The sequence below is a fragment of the Danio rerio genome, chromosome 24 (assembly GCF_049306965.1).
Source record: "Danio rerio strain Tuebingen ecotype United States chromosome 24, GRCz12tu, whole genome shotgun sequence".
NCBI lineage: Eukaryota > Metazoa > Chordata > Actinopteri > Cypriniformes > Danionidae > Danio > Danio rerio.
The window spans coordinates 15,754,912-15,773,998 of NC_133199.1; the positions used below are offsets into that span (position 1 = coordinate 15,754,912).

A 19,087-nucleotide genomic window follows, 5' to 3' on the forward strand; every position below is an offset into this window, starting at 1 on the left:
TTATTGTTTGTTTGCTGAAAAAAGGTTTAATGGACACCTTAGAACAGTATGCAGGGCGGTAGGTGTCAAATAAAAGAAACATCACAGTTTCTTTCCCACATTTAACACAACTTTTAAACTAGGTCGGACGTTTTCAATCCCCAGTTTACGGTGTGTTTTCATAACACAATCCCATATCTCAACGGATGAAGGCTAATTTGATTTGTCATGAATGACACATCCTCTCAGTTTCTCATGTGGAGGTGAGGCGTCTCTACTCGACTCCAATGGGAAATCTGCCTTTAAAGTGACATTATAAAGGAGAATAGTCAGTCATTTCTTTGTGGCCGTTGGGTGAGAGGATGGGGAATAAGGTCTGTGGTGTTACACATACAACTGTAACACTTGAATGAACTTTTGACCCAGACTGCAGATGGAGAGTGATAGTGTGGGTATGGGGAAGGGAATGCGGGACGTCCCACTACATCACATCATAGGAATAGCTCTGTTGTCTGTGAATGTGTGTGTATTCCTGCTTTCAGATCTTCCAGACACTTTGCTGAGTGTTTATTGAATGGCGAGGAAAAGCGATTATGAAACTAGGTTAGAAGTTTATCAGTAATGGTGACCATGTGATTTCAGTTGAGATACAACAGTGACCAGGATTAGTGTTTCCCAGAGTGGATGTTTGCACAGTTCCTTTTAAAAGCCCAACATTTTTGATCAAACCATCACAATCAGAGGTGCATGGTATATTGGAAAGACAAAAAAAATCCTTACTAGGGATGCATGATATATCGGGTGGCGATGTCATTATCGGCCAATAAATACTATTTTTAATGTTATCGTTATCGGTCTGACGTCAAAATTAGGGCGTGATCTTTAAACCGATAGATTACGTAATTGTACATGCGCATGCGTGGGTCAAACTTGTTCAGACTTCTTCCGTGCACTAAAGCTTTCCTCACATTGTTTATTCCTTCAGTGTCCATCCTTTCTTCGTGTGGTATTGCTGTGCGTTAATAACTCAGTTACCAGAGTTCTTATCATTTTAAATGTTTGAGCGAGTTTCATTGTGTATTTTGGTTTTTGGTTTAGGAAAAATATTACATGTGTAAACCTAATAGCAGCGATGCACACGTGCTGAACAACTCGTTGGGTTTTTCTAAAGTAACACTATCTGTATAGCTTTTAACTTGTACGGTGACTCAACACCTCTTAAAATGCTTTTACAGACATTACATACAGTATTTCTACACGTGCATTGCTGTAACACATTTTACTCAAGAACATTTGAACTGGTTTCAGTTCTTGGCTCTTTCATTTAAATTTTATTTAAATATATTTATTTTTATTTGTTTGTTATTTAAATGCATTTTTTTTATTTGACCTAGTATATTTATGCAACAAACAAGCTGTATCTTAATTTGCTTTGCAAAAAAAGGAAATTATTTATTTTTGGCATGCTGATTTAAATGAAATATATCTATGTAATTACCTTGCAATTTTGAAATTATTGCGTTTTTGCTTTCAATAGGCTATTTATTTCATAAGATCACTTAAATGTAGTTTTAAAATAAAATCAGTTGTTTACTGTATAAAACTATAACATTTAGAAATATTGATATTTATCAGTTAATTTATCAGTTATCTAAAAAAGTTAAAATCTATCGGCCTAAAAATCCATATTGGTGCATCTTTTTTTTTCTCCTTTTAATTTGTTGTGGTCATTTTGACTGTGTAAATGCAAACATTGTAAATGTTTTACACTTTTAATATTTCACACTGTTAAAAAACAACAATAATAATAATTTTGTATTTGCAAAAAATACTTGTACTCTTTTTTTTTTTTTTTTTTTTAAGGCAAAAAATATCCCTATTGCAATGAAAAACCCATTAAATCAACAGTATTTTATCCCAGTGCTATTTAAGAGACAAGTCCTTTTTATTGCTAGAGGCTAAAAATGATAACTATTATAAGAACATATGTACTACCACTGAGAAATTCGTGTATCAATTGTAGTATGTTTTTTTTTTTTTTTTTGTGGCACTGCACACAAAAGTATAATGCACCCAGGCAAGTTTTTTTTTTATTCGGTCATTTAATATAGGGCTTGTTGATATTGCAGAAGAAATGTCACGATAATATGTTTCATATCATTCGGTATCAATAATTATTAAATTTTTTTGTAAGAATAAAATTTGGAATCTCAGGATTTTTAAACCACTTTATTTTAATTTATCAACATTACTAAGGCAAATAGTTTTATTAGTCAAAATCAAAAATATTTAAACAAAATATCTCTTTAATAAAATAAACATAAGTGTTAAAGAGACTCTTAAACTTGATAAATAAAATGTGACAGTGTGTGCAATGCTAAAGGTAGATCAACATCTGTAAGGTGTCAGTAATAATGCTACAGTAGTAAACCTCAAACTCTGTAAACAAAACAAATCATGATAATCAAATCTGAGCTTTCAAGTAAAGGAACCAACCATCATTATTGAAATACTCATTGCAACATTACAAATTGTGAAGTTGAACGACTGTATTACCCCTATGCTAAAAAAAAAAAAAACACTTTCAGATGGGGAGCTAGTGGCTGGGATGCACAAGAAAAGAAACCAAAAAGCCACTCTAGCGACATACTTGCATCTTTTTTTTATTTACAACCTCTTCACTGCTGTTATACGGCAAACTTATTGGCATTTCTTCCAAGGCGTGCACTCAGCAGCGACATTTTAATAAAACTATATCCTTCATACCCAAACTTCATACCAAACTTATATTTTTATCGTTATTAACAATGTTGTAAGATCAATAAATAGTGATTTTATTGCCCAGCCATAGTTTAACATATGTAACAAATTAACATTTCATCTAACATAGTAGCATCATGTAAACAAACTGTACTTTAAAGGTTTAAAATTTTGAAAGAATGCATTTTTTCGTGGTTTTTATCAGGACTGATGCTTCTAATGAAATCTGTCTCAGTGAGAGGCTAATAAAATATTAAAATGTGATGCTTTTATGATTTATTTTATTCCATTCGCTATGTATCTGTTTAATTAGAACGAGTTAAACATTTTTTGGGGGAAAAGGCAAAGTATGTTTTATCACAGCATATGGGTTTATTATTTTATTCTAGGCTTTTTATTGTTATGTAGAAAATGGCACAGAAAAAGACAAGACATAAATGGACTACAATATAAACAGCTGCTATTCTCCTGTGTATTACTCAATAAGCACATTTCCTCTGTTGTCACAATTGAGATGGCATATACACGTTTTACATGCCAAAAACAACTAAGCAACATGCCTAAAAAATCTACACCAGCATTTCATCAGTATTTCTGAAAACAGGGCAAAGACTTCATATTTGGCCTCTATAGTTGATGCTGTAGAAAAACTTGTGACTTTCTGCAATTTGAAAGACGTTTCCACACAAACAAAAAGGCTCTTTTGGTTGGCGTTTGACAGTTGAATCAGCCGGTTGACTGATTTAGCATGGTTGAGGGGTCTCATAACTACAGTGACCAATCGGGTTAAGATCTGCTGTGGGCTTGAACAAACATGTGACACACGAAACTGAGGGAAATTCCTGCAGCGTTTTGAAAAGACTCTTCTTTACTTCCCCTTGACCATGATAAATGATTTCTTTCAGAATATACCCCCCTCCTCTCTCTTTTAGTTTACCCCAAAAATGACTTCCAATCATCTTCAGAATTAAAATTAAGATATTATTTAATAAAATTTGCACTAAATTCAAAATTTATTTGAAACATTGCTTACTTTTTCTAAAGGGACACAATTGCTTTATATGATGAGCAGATTTAATTTTGGCTTTTATACTTATAAACATTGATCATACCTGCTTAACCTCATTAGTTCATGATGGCATGACGCAAGTTTATAGATTCGTGTGTGAAGCAAGTGCGCATTTCAATGATGTAAGCATTATTCATTGATCTGTTTACACGTGAAAAATGTGAAAACAGTTAATATTATGAAGGTTTATTTAAATGTATGTATTGTTTTACCTAGTGACGCATGACACAGGAGAGGCCATATTGGCATCAGCCAATAAAAGCTTTTTTTTTTAACCCTTTGATGCTTACGAACTCATCAGTGTGATTAAAATGCTTAGCACGTCACATGATTAGCTGCTAAATTCAATTTTGCTTTCCTGCGATGGCTAGTAACATTTATTTTAGATTTCAGACATTTAAATATGTATATGTGCAGTGCTTCCCACACATAGACTTTGATTAAGTATTAACTATAGGTATTAACTATATCCCAGGTATTAACTATATCGTCCTTTAACACTTTTTTTTTTGTAAACAGCCAAGAAAGCCAAACATTCACAATAGATTAACCAGTGTAATAATCTTCTCTCGCTCTGCACGTTTCCTACTACTGGTTCTGTGAACGCGAGATCAACACTCACACAGAAAATCACGTGCTCTGCAGAGACCCACAGAGATGTGCCTTTTCTGGCTGTAATTTCTGAATCTCCTAAAATGTCCAGGATTCATGTTTTTCTTTCGCTTTCTATAGTTGCTGTTATTTGTATGCGTTTTTGCATTACCTTTTCACAGCTGACTGCGCAGGTACAGCCTGAACGTTAAATGATTAATCATTTAATTAACGACGCTGATAAACTTTACTATATACTCTGAGAAATCAAAATATACTGGCTGCTAAATATTTGTATATTAGAAATGGCTAATCAACTTCTACACAAAATCTACACTTATTTTGTAATGTTTTTTTTGCAATAATATCTATTTTTATTCCCTTTTTCTGTTATTTATTTCTCATTTGCTGTATATTTTATTAATTTAATGATGTTAATATACATATCTAAAATGCTTTGGCAATACTGTACTAAATGTCATGCCAATGAAGCAACTTTAGAGAGGGAGCGAGAAAGAGAGCCGCCTTTACCTGTCAGTGGGTGCACATGTGTCCTAAATACCATAAAAGTAAGAGAAATAGTGGATTTCTTTAATTTCAACAGCCCTTTTTTTTAATAACTTTAACCCATTGAAAAGAAATCGTGTATAGCAGTGTCTTAATAAATAAAAATCTATTTAAAAAATTAACATTTTTGTTTGTATATTTGTTTGTCGCATGTAGTTGACCATTTGTGTGCTATGTATACTTCAATCCTGTTGGAAGCACTGAAGTATTAGAACACTTAACATTTTATGGTTTGTAAAATACATGCTGATGTTTGTGGAGAGGGCAATAATTAGGGTTGGGCTGATAGACGATGCCATCTTCCATCGCCGATGGCCAATAGGCAACACAATGCTGAGCCGGCATCGCCAATGCTCCGCCCCGCCCCCGTCGCAAACCTGCTCGCAAAAAATACACACTCAGGCCCCGTTTTACACTAATACGTCTTAGTGTTAAAATGGCATTTTTGAACGAAAATGATCTACATCCACACCATGTTTTACCTAGCATTTCTGAACATGCCTCCCGTCTGCTGAAAACGCACATCACGTGACCACACACACAGAGCCACACACACTGTCATGCGCTCGTCTGAGCTGAGCTCCAGAGAGCAGTGCACGTCGGACAGTTTATCAAGGATGTATGGCTGGATTGCGTCTCATTATAGTTGTTAAATGTGATGTTCATCTTGTCTCTATCTAACAACTTCTTTGATGTTTTGAATCTATCAGGTAACGTGTCACAGCATCAGTACACTGCTTCAGTCTTTCACTTTCACACTTGTACTTAGTAATTTTAGTGAAAACCTCAGACACTGTTGGTTGTGCACCCTTTTTTTCCGACCAACCTCTCGCTGAAAAAGTGATTGACAGGTGGTAATTTGTGTGTAACTTATTTTTATTTATTTATGATTTGTTTATAGGTAAAACAAAGACCATGCGGGCCAGGTAGTTGAAACAGTAGGCTACAAATAATTAATTCCTTTTGAATTTATTAATTATTCATAAATAATTAATTTTCTCATGCCAAATTGATGCCAAATTGGTCGACATCGCCCAATGTCTCACTCTGTTTAGGTTAATACAGCATTTACTCTATTCCACTCCCAGTTAAACTGCCACTGACTTTCATGTATTTTGGGAGAAGTTGATTTATTAACATGTTGTAAATCCAGCAGCTCTGATGTCTCCACTTAAATGCAGATTAATATTGCGGCATCTATCATCCATCATAGCTCAAAATAATATAATCATCATTAAGCATTCGTATTTCTGAATTGAAAGATTAAAGAGATATGTATGTTGGTAAAAGTTTGCAGTATCACGGGATAAAATTGACACATCTCAGTAGAAAATTTAAAGCCATGAACTCTATTTTTTTTCTAATTGTTAAACTTTAAAAGGATCATATGTTTTCATTATTGTCTTGGTAAGAAATTTTATTATCTGTTTAAATTATGAATTTTTATCAGCCATAATTTTCATATTGATGAATCCCTGTATCAAAACTAACTAAAACATTTGTTCACGTAACTTTTTTTGATGATTTAATGAAGGTTTGCAAGTGTCACAGTTTTGAATGAATAAACTTTCAATTGTGCGACAGAAATATCTCAAAAATTAGTTTGTAAAGGTAAAACGTTAAGGGTTTGGAACAACATTCGAGTGAGGATATTTTGAGATGAGCTAGCCCATTAAAGTCACACTCAGCCTTGTGTAACTATGTAGTGAAACAGTTCTTATTTAACTATTATTTATAGAAACACCTGCCCAGAGTGCTCTTATTATTTAATGTACCCATCAGAAACGCAGCGCCAGGTCTTTTGTTCTCCTTTGTGTTGTTGTCCGTGTGCGCGTGGAGTTTTAGCAGGGCAGCTGCTGTAAAACTACATGTAGCAATATCTGGTCAGCACATGACATCATGTGACAGCTCGGCGAATGAGTGCCCTCCCCTCAGGTATTTGTTCACAGGCTCCCAGGAGAGTGTCTGCATAAGTCAACAAGCCCTTTAAAGGCATTTGCTCACAATGGGAGCATTCTGGCTGTTTCTCTATGCACTTTCAACTTTGTTGAATGATACTTGCTGCAGCAAGTCATTTTTTCACTTTTTTTTTTCTTCTCAGAGGCTTATTCTGGGATCAGGGAGATGATTTAAACCTTTTTTTCTACTAATTACTTGCTGAACATAATTAAAAAGGCGTACTTCATGTTACTATCTAATAAGCTTGAAACGATTCCCTCGTGGAACCAGAGGCCCTGAAGACGTGTGTAACACTATTAAATCTTTACCAACCTGATGATGATTGTCATTTTTTTCCCTCTCTCCTCTTCCTGTTATATTTTTTTTTTCTCCAATTTTTCCCTATTCTAATGATGTTGAGCTCATTTTACGTCCCTTAATAGTCTTCAGAAAAGTTTGTGATGATTGCTTTATGTCATTTTGGGGATTCTAAAGCCATTACCGTTAACCCTTGCCATTTGGGCTTCTGGAAGCTGTGGATTTTTCTGTGCTGCTTATGTCTTATACGTTCTCATTAGAAATGCAATGTTGAGTCTGGATTTTAGTTAACCAGGAACCACAGAATTGTGTTTAATTACTGTATTTATACAATTGTTAGTAATTTATGCAAAAAATAAAATAAAGTTTCTTATTATTTTTGTCTTGTTTTCTAGTCCAAATATCTACATTTCAAACTGAGAACAAGATTAATTTACTTACTTATCAAAGAAAAATAAAATATTGCAATATCGGGTGTTTCCAATATCGTTCAGCCCTAATGCTAATTCTTTTTTTCTTACATGAACAGTTCTGGTGAGAATAAGAGAGAAAAGGTTAATACTGATTATACAAAAACACAAAACAGATCATACTGACCTCAGGCATTCGCAAGTCGTAGAAGAAAAAGGGCTTAAAGTAACCAAGAGATATTTGACTTTTCTTTTCTTCAGTAGAACATTAAATAAGATTTCTGTGGTTCCTGGTGATTCATAAAATCTAAATGCAGCTACCAACATTTAGCGAGTCAAAAGATATATACAGGCAATCTAAAATTAATACTCCTATTGCTTAAGACTGCTGTGAATGCACTCAGGACTGCTGTAGATTAAAGGTAAAGGTGTTCATATCCTAAAGAAAAGTAATGATTTTCTTGCAAAAGACCAGCTTTACACGAGTCAATGGCCATTTTAAGAAACGACTAAAGACTCATCTGTTTCGTCAACACTTATTTCTCTTACAATAGCACTACTTTTCCCATCAGTTTGTTCTTCATCTGTTGACGTTGGTTATTTGTTTGTTTTAAACAAGAAAAGTGTGTAATTCCATGCAAATGTCAACCTTGCCTTTAGAAAGACTAGTTAGAGCTTGATTAGATAGCCCAGGACACCTGTCCTTCAGGACAGCGTTTGGGCACCCGTGGTCTAGATTGTAATCCAGTGAATGACAATTTAGCAAATTGGAACATTATTTCACCCATAATTAGATTTATTTATTTATTTCAGTTCTCGAAAGTTATTAAACATTAAAGTAGACACATTGCTTGCTGTTTTATATCTTGTACACCCATCAAATCACTGTCAGTTTAATTCGATGCTGACACCAAAATGACACCAAACCTCTTGTGGGTGGCTATTGCATTGAGTATTATTTTATTTTATTATTTTTTTAATAATAATTTTATATATATATATATATATATATATATATATATATATATATATATATATATATATATATATATATATATATATATTTTTTTTTTTTTTTTTTTTTTTGTGATGCATTTCTATTGGCTGATAAATATTTAATTTTTAAGTTATTGGCCTGATTAGGACAATTATTTAAGCTAATTCAAGAGTTTGTCACATCAAGAGCTTATGTTACAGAAAGACAAGATGTGGGTGCTTTTTACAAAGAAAAAAGCTTTATCAGGCTCATAAAAGTTATATGAAGAATTTATTGGCCTATATTGACTTTTAAATTTAAAGAGTTAACTGTTATGTGGTTCAGACTAAATGGTCATATACATGTATGTGCATCATAATGTATTATACACGTACACATAGGCATTTTATTTTATTTTTTTTGTCATTTTATTATTTTTTTTTTTACTGTTAAACTGCGTATAATCATATATATTCACATCTGATGGATGCCATGCTATCCCATGATGCACCGCTAGGGAATTCATAAATGGAAGTGAAGCGGTATGTCACGTAATGATGACAAAATGGCATCCGTAGTATATCTGAGCTCGATTCATACTACTGTATAGAACATACTTTACTAATAGTCGAGCAGTAAATTTAAATGCAGTACCTACTGAGTAGTAGGCGATTTGAGACGGAGCCAATATGTTTTATTTTAGGAAACATTTAAAATATTTTGAAAGAGTAAACATGTGAGGCTAAATCATTCCAATTAATCATCTTCATTAGTTTCAAAAACACAGAAAATGGCATCTTTGGATATCTCTTCTGCTGGTGATACTGTTTTCCTAAAAAAAAAATGGTACATATACCTACAGAACGGTATAACAGAACATTTTGGTGGTTTTAAAACCTTGACATTTCCAAACCGCAGTATACCTTGAAAACGGTTCTCGTACCATGCCTATAGACCATTGTTATTGTTTACATTCCTCAAAATTTCCTGTTTTACATTTTTAATTTCCATCGCTTCCAAAAATCCAAAAATTGCTATGATAGCTGTTTTAATGTGAAAATATGATTGAATTGCCATTTGTTGAAGTTTTAATATAGTATGATAAAAGGCAAGAAATGTTCAAGGGCCAATGACATGACCACATTGAAATGATACACATCTTAACCTTTCTGAATTAGTCTTTAATGTAATATGCACCTTTTGTAAAGCTGCTTTGAAGCAATAATTATTGTGAAAAGTGTTATACAAATAATCTTGAGTTTAATTGAATTGCATCTTTAGTACTTTTGCAAAATGTCGTCTTGTCTTGAAAGCCTAATGGTTTGTTTTTTTTCTCATATTGGCTCTTGAGCTCACTGAGAGTGTGGTTTATCAGCTGACCTTTATGTCTTAATTTGTTTTGTTTTTTTACATTCAGATTGTCTGAACTTTGTAAGAGACCCTATATGAGTACCAAGAGTATTGTGGAACTGTATTTCCCTTTCCAATTAAATCTTTCCCCTTTTAATTTTTTGAGAAAGCCAGAACGGAGATGACTGATTAAACCTAACTATCCAACTCTTCTTCTTTTTCACCATTTGCAGAGACGGATCTCTCTCATATGGTAGTTCACTTAAGATAATTGGCTGAAAAACATGACCGCTCCATAAGGTCTCATCGTGTTTTACTAACTATAGCAGAACTATCAGTCTTCAGCAATTCTCAGTCTGTCATAAAAAACATTTTCTGAAAGAATGTTAATTTGAAAAGTGCACATATGGTGAACCAATAACAACCACATTTTGATTCGGAGGTGAGCTGTTCACTCCGTATTTCAATTGATCGTCATTATCTGTTTCTTTTCTGACAATTTATCCACTTTTTTTTCCCACTCTGCATTTTAAACGTTGGGTCACTCTTTTAATCTGGGGAACATCTGTTTGAAAAAACCCTAACATAAATCACTTCAGTTAATGTTGAGCAAAAAATAATGAGTGAGAAGTCTTTATCTGATTATCCATTATACAAAAAAACCCATTGCAATTTATTTCATAAAATTTTTTTAACATGACATTAGTATCATAACCATATCTGTGGTCAAATGTTCAGTGTGTTTTTCTCCCCTTCGGGATTATTTTCTCTTTGTTTTCCTAACTTTACATTATTATATTCAATATACATCTGTAGTTTTGTGCCACAAAATCTTTGAGTTTTTGGTTATTTATGATTTGATGAAAGTAATGAGTTAATTCTAAAAAGTTTCCTTTTGTTTTAGACTTTTCCATTTATCAGTGTAGAAAATAATGGCACCTCATTGTACCTTATTTATTTATCTTTTAACACCTCACCGATTGTTTATATTTTAACTGACATGTAGTTTTATGTTGCCTTAAATGTCTTACACTTTGTCTAACACTTAAAGACTCATTATTGCATGTTAGTTAATGTATTTGAATGTATTCAAAATTTTGAGATAAAGACAGATTTACTATGTTAATATTAGTTTAAAAATACAATGGATTTTTATGAGTTGTTAACTCCATTTAATAAATGATTAGACTTGTAATCAGATTACAGCTATGATTTTAACTTGCTATTTGGCAGTAGCTACAAAATAAACCCTACTGATGGGTAGTGTCACCTATTAACATGACCTAAGATAATTATTATTATTATAATTATTATTATTTTTTTTTTTTTGCAGACTTCATCATGAGTTTAATTAAATTAAATAATGTAAACTATCGGAGCCTTATTACACAGTCTAAACACACAACATCCCTAAATAGTCATAGAATTTTCAAGATTTTAGCATATCTACTATAGATTAACATATGAAAATGTTCATGTAAGAATTACTAAAATAACCAATTAAGTCCCCAAGCATTTGCCACTGTTATGTAAAGGACTACTAAATACAATCTGAATATTCTGTAAGGCTTGAAGTAGGGCTGGGAGATATTTAAAAAAAAAAAAAAAAAAAAATCTAAATTGTTTTTATAAAGTTTGACCAATTCACGATTTCGATCGATTTTTTTATTTAATTTGTTTTATTGTAACTAGTCAACTTAAACATTACAACAACATGACTAAAGTAACATTCTCTTTAAAAGTAACCTAAAAAAATCATCTGGTTAAGGAACATTGTATTTTTAAGGGCCATGCCATACACAAATTGGTCAACAAGGTGTAAATAAATGTAAAACAAATTCACTAGTTGAATATTGTTGCAGAAGATTTGAATAAATCATTTGTGTAAATGTTGCAGTTGCAGGAATACAGAGGTATTTTTTTCAAGTTTTGCTGAGCCTAGGAAAGATTGGCTGTCAGCTCTGCTTTGACTTTGTCTTCTTCTGATTGAATGACATGTTGTAATGTGCTTTACACCACTCTGTATTATGCTGCCTGATCTGTCTGGTTTTCAACTAGGTTCGCTTAATGACGTTATGGGGGTGGTTACTTTCATTTTCACTGCTACAGCTGTCAGCTGGTCACCTCTGCTCATGTTTAAACCAATATATCAACGCAATTCGAACTAAGACCGGCACGGTTTTTCTCATGGCAGGTTTTTCTGTCCTTCATACATGTTGGGATCGAATTTATCGACTTGATGAGGGAATATGTCTTGACAATCCAGACATGACTCAGAGTAATGCAACAAGTAAAATCCTAGATGACTTCACGCTTTAACAGGCAGTCAAGCAGGTCGCACACCAGAAGCGCCGCGAAACTATAACACACCAGACGCGCACATTCACATGATATTTAACATGAAACTAATCAGATGGCGCTCTGTGGCGCGGCTGAAATATGAACTGCGTCTTGAATGGTGGCTGGGCGCGCCGGTGTATGTATATGATTAGAATTCTAAAATCCATGGCGCTGCGCGGCGCGTCGCCGAGCAGCACTTCTGGTGTATGACCTGCTTCATACAGAGAGTGAACCAAAGCGCATTGGTGCCATTATAATGTATCAAGTTTTTTTTTATTTTTTTTTATCGTGATTCCTCGAATTAATCTAAAATTAAATTGTCATCAAAACGTAAATTCGAATTTATCGAAAAAATCGCCCAGCCCTAGCTTAAAGCTTTCGCTGCTAATCTAACCCAGTAATCGGAAACAAAACAGTTGAAGGATGGCGTGTTTAAATCAATCATTTATCTGACTTCATTGTAACTAATCTGACTCCATTAAAGCTGTTATCAACATTGATAAAGAGAAAGAAGTTGCTTGTTTAAATATACGGACTGTATATTTAGATCATTGACTTGGCTGTAACAAACGCACTGCTGTGTAACAAAGACCTTTGTTAGCATATGAGCTATGCACCGGTGTGCGGGAGAAGCAAAGTAAAATCCATTCTCTCTGATCAACAGTTATCATTCCTTATTATACTCTGAGCAAAGCATTGTCAAACATTAGTGAAAAACAACCCCCAAAACCAGCTAAATATCAAAGCAAAGTTGAGGAGATAAAATGGGGGAGAAGTACATTAACATAATCTCCTCAGGCCATGACTCAACAATAGTAAATAGATTGTACATTGAAATTCATCAATGTCTCTGTTGATTTCATCACTACAATAAATTGTCAAATGATAAAATGTCAAATGACACCAAACATGACCGTTATATAAAGGAAGATCACATTAAAAAGCACTCTAAAAGCTTAAATAATTATTTAAAATTCCCAGCAATATTAATATCGTGCATGTTCATATTACCAATATATATGTATTTATTGAAAATTGGCATATGTCTACTTCCATAGTTTAAAAAAAAGCTTTATAGGGCAAAGAAAGACTTCTCCACATGTGTCTGACAAAGGCTCTGGATGCCATCGGATCATTGACCTCTGTGGGTTTTGTCGTTGTGGTTGGTCCTCTCGGTGCCGTTTTTAAGAATAGCCACACTCTTCCTGACAGGTCTGGGAAAACTCAGCTGTCTCTTCAGTTTTCTGATAGCTCTCTGATAGAGGATAGCTCAAGTGTTGCACTCACAGCTGACGGGACTCAGGGAAGTGATGTCATGCAAAGCCTACTGTTTACTTCCAGTGAGGTCAAGCGAAGGTGTGACCTTAAAACAATAGAAACGTACATAAGCAGTTGAATCTGACAGAATGGCTTAAGATCAGGTCCAGGTCATGTTTCAACTTTAAAATCAAAGTTAAAAAAAGATTTATTTTCCATTTTTGTTATGTTGTGAGACCATACAATATGAATGTGTTATAATACTGCTAAATCACTGTAAACAGAAACAGGAATGCTCAAAAGTATCCAAAGAAATTCATTATTGTTCCAGCTTTTCATTCATTTATTTTATTGTGAGCAGTGTATTAAGCAACCCACGAGGATTTTGGAAATATTTAAAGGAAATATTTTAGGAATTGGAATATTTTAAAAATAAACCAAACGTTATAAAAACGTTATTAAAGGTTATGCAAATATATAATAATGAACAATGTTTTATTTATGTATTTATTTATTTGTGGTTGTTTGAGTAGTAGATTTAGTGTCATTATTTAAATGATAGACATTAAAATTCAGTAAGAAATGGTTAAAAATTTATGCAAAGTAAACAATTTTTTTAAATTTATTTAAAAAAATCATAGTTTTTATTAATTTATTTTATTTTCTTTATCATTATTTAACAGCTCAATGTTTTAATATTTTTTTTCATTTATTCATTTAATTGTTTGATATTTGTTTTATTTATTGATTTAACTTTTTTGTTATTTCATAATTTTGTGGTTTGTTTAATTTAATTCATGTTTATTTATATAGCGTTTTTACTTTATAGATTGTGTCAAAGCGGCTTAACATAGAGGTTCTAGTGAATTGAAACTGTGTCAGTCCAGTTTTCAGAATTGAAGTTTAGTTTAGATCAGTTTAGTGTAGTATAAATTTCATTGCTGAAAGTCCAAACACTGAAGAGCAAATCTATCGATCCACAGCTCCACAAGTCCCAAAACCAAGTAAGCCGGTGGCGAGGAACAAACGTCACCATGATCAAAACAAATAAAACAAGAATCCAGTTACAGTTACATAAATCCTTATTTATTTCTGATGTATCTTTTTAAATTGCATTGCTCTATAATTGTAGAAGGTTTATTATATTTAATGCTTTTCTACAAAAGCTTCCCAACCAGTCTAATATGATTAATAATTTCCAAATAGAGCTATTCAAGTCATCTGGTGAAATTGTATTTATATCCCAATATATATCGCAGAATTACAAAATATTGCAATGTTAGATTTTTCCAATATCTTCCAGCTCTAATACCTACTGTAGTGTGGATTTCCTTTGTCTTTGTGTTGTTTTCTTTTTCTTTAATTCAGTCTATAAACCTGCTATATTGTTATTCTTTGTGTTTTTGACTTTCTGTATCGGTCCATCGTTTTTTTCTTCGGCACAAATGCTATTGCACAAATTGCACCACTTTGCTCTAAACAATCAATAACAATAAGGTTTTGCTGCATAATATATCACATTGCTTGTGTTTTACCTTCTCAAAGTTTGCATCGACTCTTTGTTGAGATCTTAACTGCGTGGTTCTTGTGTCTTGACAGATTGAGGGAAGTGAATAATGCCCAAAGATTTCCAGTGGAGCCACTGCTGCAGAAATGCCCTGAGGCCCGGTCTGGACTGAAGCCAAGGTGAGCTTTACAAACCACTCACTTTCCTCCAGCAGACTGTTGGTTAATACACTGATGTGTGCTTCTGAAAGTGTATGGTGAGGAGATGAAGAAGACACGACTGTAATATACTGCAAAACAAATGAAAGTGTGAGTTGGTGTGTGGTTTGTGTGGGAGGCGTGACATCATTTCCTTTCTGTGTTTGGTTTGAGTAGCAAAAAAAAGGAAGCTTGTTTTCACTCTTGTTGAATCCTTTAGATCACTTCCATTTTTCCTTTTCTTTCATCTAGTTGAAAAACGGGTTTAATAGATCAAAAGTTTGCTAACATAGAAAGAAAAAAAGTTTGTAAAAGTAGAAAGAATCATCTCACTGCCTCTTCAGCTCTTAAAAGGCAATTTAATTAGACAACATTTTGACCTTACAAGGTCGTCATTGGGTCTTAATCATGCACCTGAATTTAAAAATGTTTAAGATGTGCACACACAGTTTTTCTTTCTATTCATTATTAATAAAAAAGTTAATCATTGAAATAAGCCAAAAATTCATGTACCCAAAAATGATTTTTTCTTCTTCTTACAAAACAGAAATATGCTTATTTAATGAATTTTGCCTTTTTCAATATATACAAAATCTATGTTTATATTTTATATAAATGCATATTTTAAATATTTTTATATAAATGCATTTTTGTTCATATCATAATTGCTTAACTATAATTTAAAGAAAATGAATATATACACAAATATATATACTATTTAATTATATTTTTGTAGTTGTTCCATTTAATTTATAGCATTTATAATGATTTGTTAAAAAAATCACTGTGGTCATAAAGGGATGGCCATGGTCAGCATCAATACCAGTCGAAATTTTTCCAATCTTCCATTGTCCAATTTTGGTGAGCCTGTGCGAACTTTAGCCTCAGTTTCCTGTTCTTAGCTGACAGGAATGGCTCCCGGTGTGGTCTTCTACTGCTGTCGCCCATCCAGCTCAAGGTTTGACATGTTGTGCATTCAGAGATGCTCCTCTGCATATCACGGTTGTACTGAGTTGTTATTTAAGTTACTGTTGCCTTTCTATCAGCTCGAACCAGTCTGGCCATTCTCCTCAGACCTCTGGCATCAACAAGTCATTTGCACCCACAGAACTGCCGCTCACTGGATTTTTTCTCTGTAAACCCTAGAAATGGTGAAAATTGTGTAAATCCAAGTAGATCAGCAGTTTCTGAAATACTCAGACCAGCCTGTCTGGCATCAACAACAATGCCACATTCAAAGTCACTTAAAAATACCTTTCTTCCCTATTCTGATGCTCGATTTGAACTGCAGCCGATCGTCTTGACCATGTCCACACGCCTAAATGCATTGAGTTGCTGACATGTGATTGGCTGATAAGAAATATTAGTTAACGAGCAGTTGGACAGGTGTACCTAATAAAGTGGCCGGTAAGTGTATATTTTATATGCATAGAAATATGTGCATGAAAACTTTTTTTAATAGCTAAATTATATTATATTATATTAAAATCCCAAATACACATTTTAAATGTCAAAATTAATATTCATATTTGGTATATAAATATATAATGAAAAGACATGTTTGAAGGTGCTGTGATGTGCTTTGAAATGTGCATTTTTTGTATTCGATGTTTGATTTAATCTAAAATGAAGAGAGGGTGCGACTAGAGTAGCTCCTCCCCTTTTACAAAAACAATAATCAATAGGGTTTTATTTTTATCACAGCTCGCAGAAGTGATGAAGAGCAAGCTTTGGATGTTTATATTAGTTTTACATTTTCTAAACACTCTTTTTGTCACTGTTTTGGAGCACAGAAGCTTACAGATACCCTTAAAACCAACAGAATTTTTGCTTCATATCACAGGACATTTAATATATACATACACTTTATTTATTTATTTATTTATTTATTTATTTATTTATTTATTTATTTGTTCATGCATGCAAGTACTAATAGACATAATAATCCCCAACATAATTAGCACAAGCATTCCTAAAATCAATCAGCAGTAGTTGAGTAGTTCTCCAGCTCCAGTTAGTGTCACTGAGAACAGCATGTGTGTTTGTCACACTCACCACCTGCTCTACTTGAACCATTGCTCTGCCAGTCCTGTGACTGAAGCGCCTTGACCATCAGAGAGCAGGAATTGAGGCCGTGAATCGGTGACTGTATGTAGCGGTGGGACAGCTTGATTGTCCTGCGCGGTGAGGAGGAGGAGGGCGAGGGCCGGCTAGGGGGTTGGGCTACTAGAGCCGCTCAGATGGGATTTGCATTAGTAGTTTGTCAGCTGTCATTAGGAGCAGATGACAGTGAGGATAAGCTGTTTGCACACGGCTCTCATTCAGCCCTCCTCCACAAAACTGACCGTCCGCACACCTTACCAAAAAAAAAAAAAAACAGCTGAGAGATTCATGCCGCTGTAGGAGAGGAGGGTGTGAAATTTCTGCTGATTGTTAATTTTCACGTGTGTTCATTTAGATTAACAGTTTAATCGCGTGTTTTGTTTTGTCTTGTCACTTTATTGCGAGATTATTATACATGTTGATTAGGTGTTCTTTTTATTTATGTAGTCTTAATTAATTTATTTATTTCATATAAACATGAATTCAGGGCAACATTTTGGCGCAGTGGGTTGCACGATCACCTCACAGCAAGAAGGTCACCGCTTCGAGCCTCAGCTGGGTCAGTTGGCATTTCTGTGTGGAGTTTGCATGATCTCCCCGTGTTCGCATGGGTTTCCTCTGGGTACTCTAATTTCCCCCACAAGTCCAAAGACGTGCTATTGGTGAATTGGGTAAGCTAAATTGACCAGGCTGAATGTGTGTGAATGAGTATGCATGGGTGTTTCCCAGTAATAGTTGCAGCTGGAAGGGCATGCGCTTTGTAAAACATATGCTGAATAAGTTGGCAGTTTATTCCACTGTGGCGACCCCAGATTAATAAAGGGACTAAGCCGAAAACAAAAGGAAAGAATGAATAAATATTTGCAATAATAAATTAAAAAATTACTTTGACAACTTTATAGTTTGGTATATTTATCTCCGGCCCTCCACCCTCAATAAATTTTAGTTTTTAGCCCTTCATAAGAAAATTTTGGCCACCCCTGGTTTAAACCCAAATAAAATGAGCATATTATTCCACTTTTGTTCAGTTCTTCACATCTAGTCTGACATTACATGTCTGTATCTTGCATTTATATTTTTATTCTTCATTTTCTCATCTCCTTTAACGAAGTTGAACCACATACTCTATTAGTGTGCTATTTATCTTTTGTGAGAATATGTTAGAGACATAAATATTTGCCATTTACATGAAAGGGTTTATTAAAAACCACAGCAGACTGTACATGTTCATATTTGTCTGTAATGCATTCTAGAATTATCTGTAATGCACACATGAAATGTGCAAATCATGAGCTGCTTAATTCACTACAGCGCCAAAAAGAGAAACAGAAACATGCATTCTGTGTGCAATGTGCACAATCATCAAATTCTGATGATTATGTAAAAGTGATTTGAGAATTTTCTGTATATGCATTCCAGTCCGTGTGTCAGGTTATGCTGAGTGTTGTGAGCTGATGCATGTGGTGTCAGTTCACGCTGTCCATATATATATATATATATATATATATAATGCACATCAACAACGTCATCCGCTCATCTATAGCCCTTCAAGGAAAGTATCCTGTATTTAGACACACACTTCAAAATAGGAAGTTACAGGGATAGTTTACCCTAACACATCAATTCAATAACCATTTACTCAACCTTCACTTGTTTCAAAGTTGTATTTTTTATTTTTTACATTGAACACAAAGAAAGATATTTTGAAAAATGTTAAAGCTTGTA

General features: G+C 33.7%; 1 protein-coding gene and 1 long non-coding RNA gene across 9 annotated transcripts in view; one reads left to right on the forward strand and one right to left on the reverse strand.

The window, feature by feature from the left end:
- ncoa2 (nuclear receptor coactivator 2) overlaps positions 1 to 19,087 on the forward strand; it is a 207,566-nt gene that overhangs the window by 49,737 nt on the left and 138,742 nt on the right. For all 8 annotated transcript variants that reach the window (XM_009297336.5, XM_073940585.1, XM_073940586.1 and 5 more), the window contains 1 exon segment: positions 15,155 to 15,241. The gene's annotated coding sequence lies outside the window, so the exon portion shown is untranslated.
- On the reverse strand, positions 11,643 to 17,445 carry LOC141380692 (uncharacterized). The gene is made up of 3 exons (XR_012399354.1): positions 17,315 to 17,445; positions 15,091 to 15,351; positions 11,643 to 13,661 (listed from the first exon to the last, which is right to left on the reverse strand). It is a non-coding gene; the product is annotated as an uncharacterized lncRNA (long non-coding RNA).